This window comes from Ixodes scapularis, unplaced genomic scaffold, assembly GCF_016920785.2.
Source record: "Ixodes scapularis isolate PalLabHiFi unplaced genomic scaffold, ASM1692078v2 PGA_scaffold9__187_contigs__length_104089568, whole genome shotgun sequence".
NCBI lineage: Eukaryota > Metazoa > Arthropoda > Arachnida > Ixodida > Ixodidae > Ixodes > Ixodes scapularis.
In genome coordinates this window covers 44,090,885-44,098,749 of record NW_024609884.1, presented here as the reverse complement: position 1 = coordinate 44,098,749, position 7,865 = coordinate 44,090,885, and positions in this window count along the sequence as shown.

The window sequence follows — 7,865 nt, the reverse complement described above, 5'->3', positions numbered from 1 at the left end:
GATAAAGCTACATGAGCTTTCTTGAAATCTGCATTAGCACTTCCATTGCCACATTTACCACATTTTGCTGAAGTAAACCTATTGGTCACATTCAGAAACCTGTTGTATGGACTGACCCGCTTGCGATAAAAAAGTTATAAGGAAAGGCGAGGTTTTTCATTGACAAATGCAGGGGTTTTGCGCATTTCGTGTTGGGTAATGGACTATGCCTATCGCTGGTTGTACGCCCAGAGTTTGTATTTGTTGAATTGTGAATTACTTTGAGGGTAAATGGCTTGCACCGTCTGTGCTCCACAGTAGTGGTACCGGGTGGTTGTATGACTTGTTTGGGCTTCTTTTTACCTTTCCCTTTCACAAAATAAAATTTACAAGCAAGTTTTCACCTCATGTTTCAGTCTTGTTATCGGCAACATCCAGCCAAATATTGTAAGGCAAGTGTGATACGAACACGTTCGCATGTTATGGGTCAGCTATTTGGTTTCTGTATGAGGGAAATAAAACTTCTTTAATTGTCTTGATCATTCTGATAAACCCCCGGGGGGGGGGGGGGGGGGGGGGGGGGACACATAATGGTCTTGTGGGCTCCAAAATGCACCCGCCGGTAAAACTCGTCAATTCAGATTTATCGCTTGAGCTCCGAATTTTGATGTACCAATGCCCGAAAAAAAAGTCGGTATTTCAAGTTTGGTAAGTGCACAGGTTCAATGGTCCTGAAAAAAAATGCCACCCCAGTTTTCTTTTAAATCTCGGACCATTGACAAAAGGGGTCTTACCACTTATCTTGTCAAGGTTCATTCAGAACATGTCATTGCACTTTCGGGTCACGACAAAAGCCACTTCCGATTTTCAGTTTGGGCCACGAGGAAGAAGGGGTTGTGTTTTTGTAGCATTGAAAGCTATGATCCATAAAGATTTCATAGAAGGGGGTGCACCCTTTACCACTCCACCCCATGAAGAGATGGATAGGATGGAATAAATGCGAGCTTCCCAGCGACTTTCTCCAGGATATCGACATTTGTCGAAGCAGCACTTGTTTGCAACTTTTGTCATGCGACAAATTAGTATTGCCTCAACGCGAAATACAGCTGAAGATACACGCGCGTTCGCTTCAATCTAACATAACCCGGATATATTTGTATTCTTGAAAAATAGGAAACAGCAAAATAAGTAAACTCCGAATTTCTGAGAATTGTGGTATCTAACAAAAACAAACTCCGATAAAATTCGAAATTTACGGCAAAGCACTAAAACCGTGGGCAAAGCACTAAAACCGTGCAGTACAGCCAAAGCTACAGGAGAGGGCGTATGCCAACCTGTTCCAAGAGGGGGGAAAGGATGAACGGGAGACAAGGGCTGGGATTCCCCCGTTCCTCCTTTCCCTCCTCTTGAACAGGTCGGGATACATTCTCTCCCTTGTAGCTTTGGCTGTACTACAGTTTTAGTGAGACGGAGTAAGTATAGTTATTATATAGTAATAATAATAATAATGCTTTATTTTCCAGTATCCACAAACAACCTAGCGGTCTACTGTGTGGTGCACGAACATGGGTGAAGTATTATACATATAAGACAAAAATACAAATCATAAAAGAAAAACCAACAACGAACAAGCAAAAAAAAAAAAAAAGGGGGGAGTGGGGGGGGGGGGGGGGGGGGGGGGTTGGGGGCTGGGCTTGTAAGTCAGCGCTGCGTCCTTGTTACTTCGTCTAGTCCTTCCGTCTTTTTGCGCTGTTTTTAGTCCCGAAATATCTTTATGTTCTTTTAGATACTTCCCTCACTTAGCCATACTCCCAGATATTTGTATTTTTCTACGTTTTCTATTACTGTGTCCTGTATCTCCAGGGGTTCCCCCTTCTCGTCGTTGAAAACTATTATACCTGACCTGTCCCTACTGAAGTTTAAACCGAAACTGTCCCCTCCTCTGCTGCAAATCCTAATCAGTTCCTGTATTGTCTCACGACTTTCTGCTACGAGTATAATGTCGTCTGGATGCATTAATTCATACTTGATTCACTTTATGTCCTTCCTCCATGTAAGTCAGGTCAAAACCTAGGTTGCACTGCCCTAATCTTTTGTCCATCTCACTGAGGTACATCAAAGCGCAGGGGAGACAATGGGCCACCCTGTCTAAGTGCTCTTTTTGTTGCTGCTGGTCTTGTAGTTTCGGCTTCCCATGTTATAACCACTCTATTGTCCGTATAAACCCATTCTAGAAACTTGACCATGGTTCCCCCTAGTCCATATCCCTTCAGTAGGTCCCAAAGTTTTTCCTGATTCACCTAGCCCTTTGATGTCCAAAAATGCTACCCATAATGGCCTTTGACTTGTCATTGCTATCTCTATGCACTGAGTGATTACGAATAAGTTATCATCTGCCGTCTATCCCTCCTGAAACTGTTTTGAAGCTCCCCCAGAACCTTCTTTCTCTCTGCCCATTCTTCCATTCTTTTTACAATTTGCATAGCTATAGTCTGCATATTACTGAAGTTACTGTGATTGGTCTGCATGATTCAAAACTGTATTTGTCTCCCTTGCCCTTATATAATATTCTCATCCTGCTCAATTTCCGGTCACTGGGTACCTCCCTTTTGCCGCATTCCTATCCTTCTGGTTTATCTCTATCATCCACTGGACCCCTGCCCTCCCAATTTTGGCCTGTATTAATGCTTATGCATCCCGCTTCCTTTCCTGAAATTACTCCCATTTTGATGTTACTTCGGCTATAGTCGGTTACAAGTCAAGAAGGTAGGAGAAGCTCCTCCCACAAGCGTGATGCGCCCGTTTCAAGTCCCTCCGCAGTCGAAAGAAGAATTCACTGGAAACGCTCCTTGTTCCGCTTCAATGGATTCCCACTTGTCTCCGATCCCACTTTTTAAGAAAGCGACCTTTGTATTTATCAGAGAGGGAACCGAGCCCCTGAAAGCAGCCTTTGTATCCATCGGGGGGGAAGCTAATCCCCGAAAGTCGTATTTGTTTCCGTCGGTGGGGGAGAACTCTAATCTCCCTCTCGTGGCTTCCACAATGCTAAGTCTAAGTCGAAAGATAAAGCAAATATGTACAGAAAGGCAAGCCCTTCCTCGCGCGTTGGCCGCGACGTCACGGAAGCGGTGGAACGCTATTGGATGCGGAGGTGGCGGAGGGATATCTGATTCCCTTTGAGGGGCATTTGCCGCTACCTTCTTGACCTGTAACTGACTATAGTGTGGCCCCCTTTTTCTTTGCCCATCTGTGTTCTCTAGATGCCGCTTGGCGTCTCGATATTGCTGCCTTAACCTCTTTATCCCAACAGCTTTTGAGCTTGCGTTTTAGTTTTCTTTCTTCTTCTTTGATTCGATATTTCTCTCTCTTTTGAAAACACTAAGTCTTCATATATCCTATCTCTTTCGGGTTGCTTGGATACTATGTTCCCGATTCGCTTAGATATGTTTATCATTTAAGTCATTCCCACCCTTTTGTTTTTGATTTTGCATTTCTGGTTTTACTTTGCCAAATCTGATCTTGATTCTCTTATGGTCGCTCCCCAGACTTTTTGTGCCTTCCTCATCTATTTCCATACCTCCTAATCTGCTCTGTTGTATATCTTCCTCGACATTAAACAGTAGTCAATAGTCAAGTGCGAGTTCTTTCTTTCCTATGTTATTTTTCCATCACATTTTACTTGAGCGTTAACCAATGCGGAGGGCAAGTTCATCTGCTTCTTGCGCAGGGGGTAGCGGTGACGTCAGAACGCCGAGCCCTGGTTGGCTGATCGCGACCCCCTATCTGAGCGTCGTCTGCTCCTTTGCAACGTCGTCTGCTCGCAATGTCGTCTGCGTCTGTCTTACCTTTCCTGCGACTTTCGAAAGTGCAGAGGCCAGAGGCCTGGTTCACAAAACGATCTTACGCCAAAAACATGCGTAAGACAAAACTTGAGAACAAATTCGTATTCACGAAACGAAATTTTCGTAAGTTTTGCGCAGGTTACGACGAAATCCTACAACAGCTCCGAAGCTGTCTTACGCACTTACGATCAAATCAGCATGGCCGACAGCGTCGCGGTCGCGACGACCAACGGACGTTTATTTTTCTACGTGCGCTTCTCACGCATCCCGACTTCAAGCAGCAAGAAAAAAAGTAAAAGGTACCTGAAACAGACGGCGACGAACAAGAACGCTGGATCCACAAACCCCCGGGAATAGCTCCAACGGCCACGATTGCACCGACAACGACCAAGCGAGCTCGGCAGATAGGCCTAGCAGGCACTCTGACTCGGCGACCGTCTGCCCACGACCGGCTGGCGTGCTGAATGGAATATGCCCGCGCGACCCTTGTGAACCCTTCCCGTCTTATACTTTCATCGCTCACCTCAATTTTAGATTAGGAGGTCAATCTGTTCCTCTTGTCATATCTCCTTGTTTTCCGAGGCAACGGTGACTCTCGCCGGTAAAAAAGCGGTGAATCTCCGACAGACGCAGGAAAGGTAAAGCAGCCATCGCTTTGACTAGCAGACGTAAAGCAGACGACGTTAACTGCGCCAACCCGCCGATGCCGTTAAAGAGTGAGGAGTCTCGCCGCACACGAAAGGAGAAAAAAAGTATTTGGGAGGGAACTTGCGGGACACTAACTCGCTCACTCTCGGTTCTTAGCAAACAAACCTCGGCGCCTCGCGACACCTCGCCAGTGAGTCCTTTGACTTCCCTCCTTGATGCGCGTCTGCTAGTTGTTAGGCAAAAACAACGTACCGCTCGAGTTATTTCGTCTGCCCTTTCTGAAAGGCGAAGTCGAGCTCGCTCGACTTCCGAAAGTCGCAGGAAAGGTAAGACAGACGCAGACGACGCTGCGAGCAGACGACGTTGCAAAGGAGCAGACGACGCTCAGATAGGAGGTCGCGATCAGCCAATTAGGGCTCGGCGTTCTGACGTCACCGCTACTTCTTTTCTCATGCGCAGAAGACGAAAATGAGCCCACTTGCGAGGCGTATACCAGATCAAGAACTTCGCAGAACTTCTCTAACTTCCTCCTTGTGTCCGTATGTCCATCAAAGTCTTCCAAATGCGCATTCATATCCACCAAGATAATTATTTCCTTGTTAGTGCCAATTTCCTTAACGACTCCTGATACACATGCTAAGTGTTCTGCGTTTTCCTCCCCTGCATCACTCCCTATTTTTAGATACACAACACAAAGGATTCACATGTGTTCCCTGCAGCCCTCTTGTTCCCTTTCCCATTCCTGACCCTTCACTAACACCCCTAATCCCCCTCTTTTGCGTTCCCCATTGACTTGATTGCATCCCATCCAATGATTTCCCGGTAGTATGGTGGTCCTTCCATGTCCCTTAGATGTGTTTCTGCTAATCCATACACTGCAAAGTTTTCGCTTTCTAATTGCTCCTCAATCTCCTCCCACTTTATTCTGTTCCGGCCCCCCCGCATGTTAATGAACCCTATGTTAAGCTGTTTCTTTTTCCTATTTCTGCAAGGCTTCCTCCCACCCTCCCAAACCCTCCCCCCTGGATCTACATTTTGGCCCTCATTTACGCCGGCACCCTCAGGGCTCCGGAACGCTCCAAAAAATGTACGACGTGACGTCCAATCCTATCGCCTACCGTGCTACCTGTGGTTCCACTGTAGTAGATGTCCCACGTGAAATGGTCGGAGCGAGCATCGTACACCACCGTGTTTACTTCCATTACTCCGTACTCAGATCGTCGGCTCATCCCCCTTATCACCCGGTTAGCTTCCACCACCCGCTTCTCTATCTGAAAAGACTGTCCCCAGACCTCTGAGATGGTGCATATTTGCACATGCACTGTCTCAGAGACCTCCCTCAGCTTACGTAACCCCAACCCCTGCCTGCCGAGGTTCTGGCTCCGTCCCTTTGTGACTAACTTGGGCAGTGTTGCCTGTTCGCCAGATGAAATTGGTAAAAATTTGTAAATTGATTATTGCAATTACCAGAGCTCTAAAAATCGCGTAACTTGGCGTATAATTAAGTAGCTGATGAGCATTCCATTTCAAGAATAATCTATCCGTTTAATTTTCGTGTCATAACCCATTTAAGGAGATTTTGACAGCCTGGCAACCACAGCAGCGTAGTCTGACAACCGGGGTATGACTAGTTCCGTCCGCCATTTTGTGGTTCTGACTCATAGGAACTCTATGCGATTTTTCAGGAATAAACAAGACAAAGAAGTAACGCCATTTCGTGTTACCGCGAAATCCGCTGGTTCTATAGTCGGTTGCAGGCTAAGAAAAAACCGGAAATGCCTCTCAGAGGAAAATGTAATCCTACGCCGAGAAACGCCAGCCAATCGTTTTCATGACGTCACGATTCCGTGGACCAATCGCAATCCTTTTGAAAAAAAAAAAAAAAAAGCTCAACATGGCTGCTGGCCGTAGCAACGCGACGCTAGTTTCTCGTGACAATTATTCTGCTTTTTTGCACCGTGTTTTACGTGCCCGAGGTTACGGCACGAAATCCTAATGGTATCGGCTTGCGTTTGCAGCAGTTTTTGCGCGACAACGTGAGAATCCAGCGACGCTATCGCCAACGAGAATTTCGAAGCGGGCGCAAGGCTTAGCGCTGGAAGACGATATGTTAGACAGTATCTTGGACAGAAAATGAATTGGGAAGACGGTACATTGGACATGACTTTCTTTCTTTACTAAACAGCTATTTCGTTGACAAAAACGTATTCTAACTTATTTGAATGTCCTGAATTAATTAAATAAATATTGTAGTTTAGTTTAAGACACGTTTCCTGGAGGAAGAAAAAGCAGCGTTGCTAGCGAACTACTTTCTCGACGGCGGAGGCACTTCAGATGGGCGCAATGCGCTTGTGGGTGGAGCTAAAAGATTGTTCTCAGGTTGCATCCGACTATAGTGGGCGACAAGCTTCGCCCATTGGCCAAACTCTCTCAGTGTAAACGTCGCTGGAACGCCGGGGCCGCTGCCGCCATCTGTCGGTTGTGGCGCCAGTCAGAGGGTGCGTGGATAGCAGGGTGGCTCCCGTTTCGATCTGTTCCCATTTCAACCTTCCCGTTTCGACCCGGTTCCAAACGACCTTCTCGTTTCATCTTTTCCCATTTCGCCCCATCCCGAAACGACCTTCCCGCATCGACCATTCTTCGTTATCAGTTGGGTCGATCCAAGCATCCAATGTCTGTCCTCCTTGGTGACCTTATTGCTCGCGCTCCTGAAACAACCTTAGAGATTTGATTACCAGCAGTTACTTTCTGCACGCTTTTCTGGTGTTTCTAGTGCCTACAGTACCGCAAACAAGCACAACAGTTCTCGCTGTCACACCGGCGCAGGATGACTTCTTTCGTGCTAGACTATTTTGATGGCACCCGGACGAATCGCCATTTTTTCATTCAACAGTGAAACCGCAACGAAAACCGAGGACCACGGACCAACAACGACATAGAGTCCTGGCACGGTAAGATATAAACGCGGTGTCAGGGAGGGCACACCCGAACATTTACAGCTTCATCGATCTGATCAAACGGCATTAGGCCTTGGCAAGGACATCTTTGCAGCAACTTGCAAATGGTGGTGCCGTGAGGGCCAGGGAGCATAAATGGGCCAGCAAGGACCGCAAACTATCAGAATTCGAGTGTAGCCTTTCTAATGCCACACGATTTTCCTGTTCGACTTCCTCAACAAGGCGAAGGCATTTTCTGGTCTATGATTTTTTCCTGTGTGATCGAGGGTTCAGGGTTTGAAATTTTAAACAAAATAAAGTCCCAATCATATGCCTGTCAACCTGTCTGATTTATCACTCTCAAATATATCCAGTTCACTATTAAGGAGTTTTAGAAAAAAAACGTAGGCAAGCGCTTTGGGTACCCCAAAAATAGCCTCGCGATGTAAAACCTAGTGCG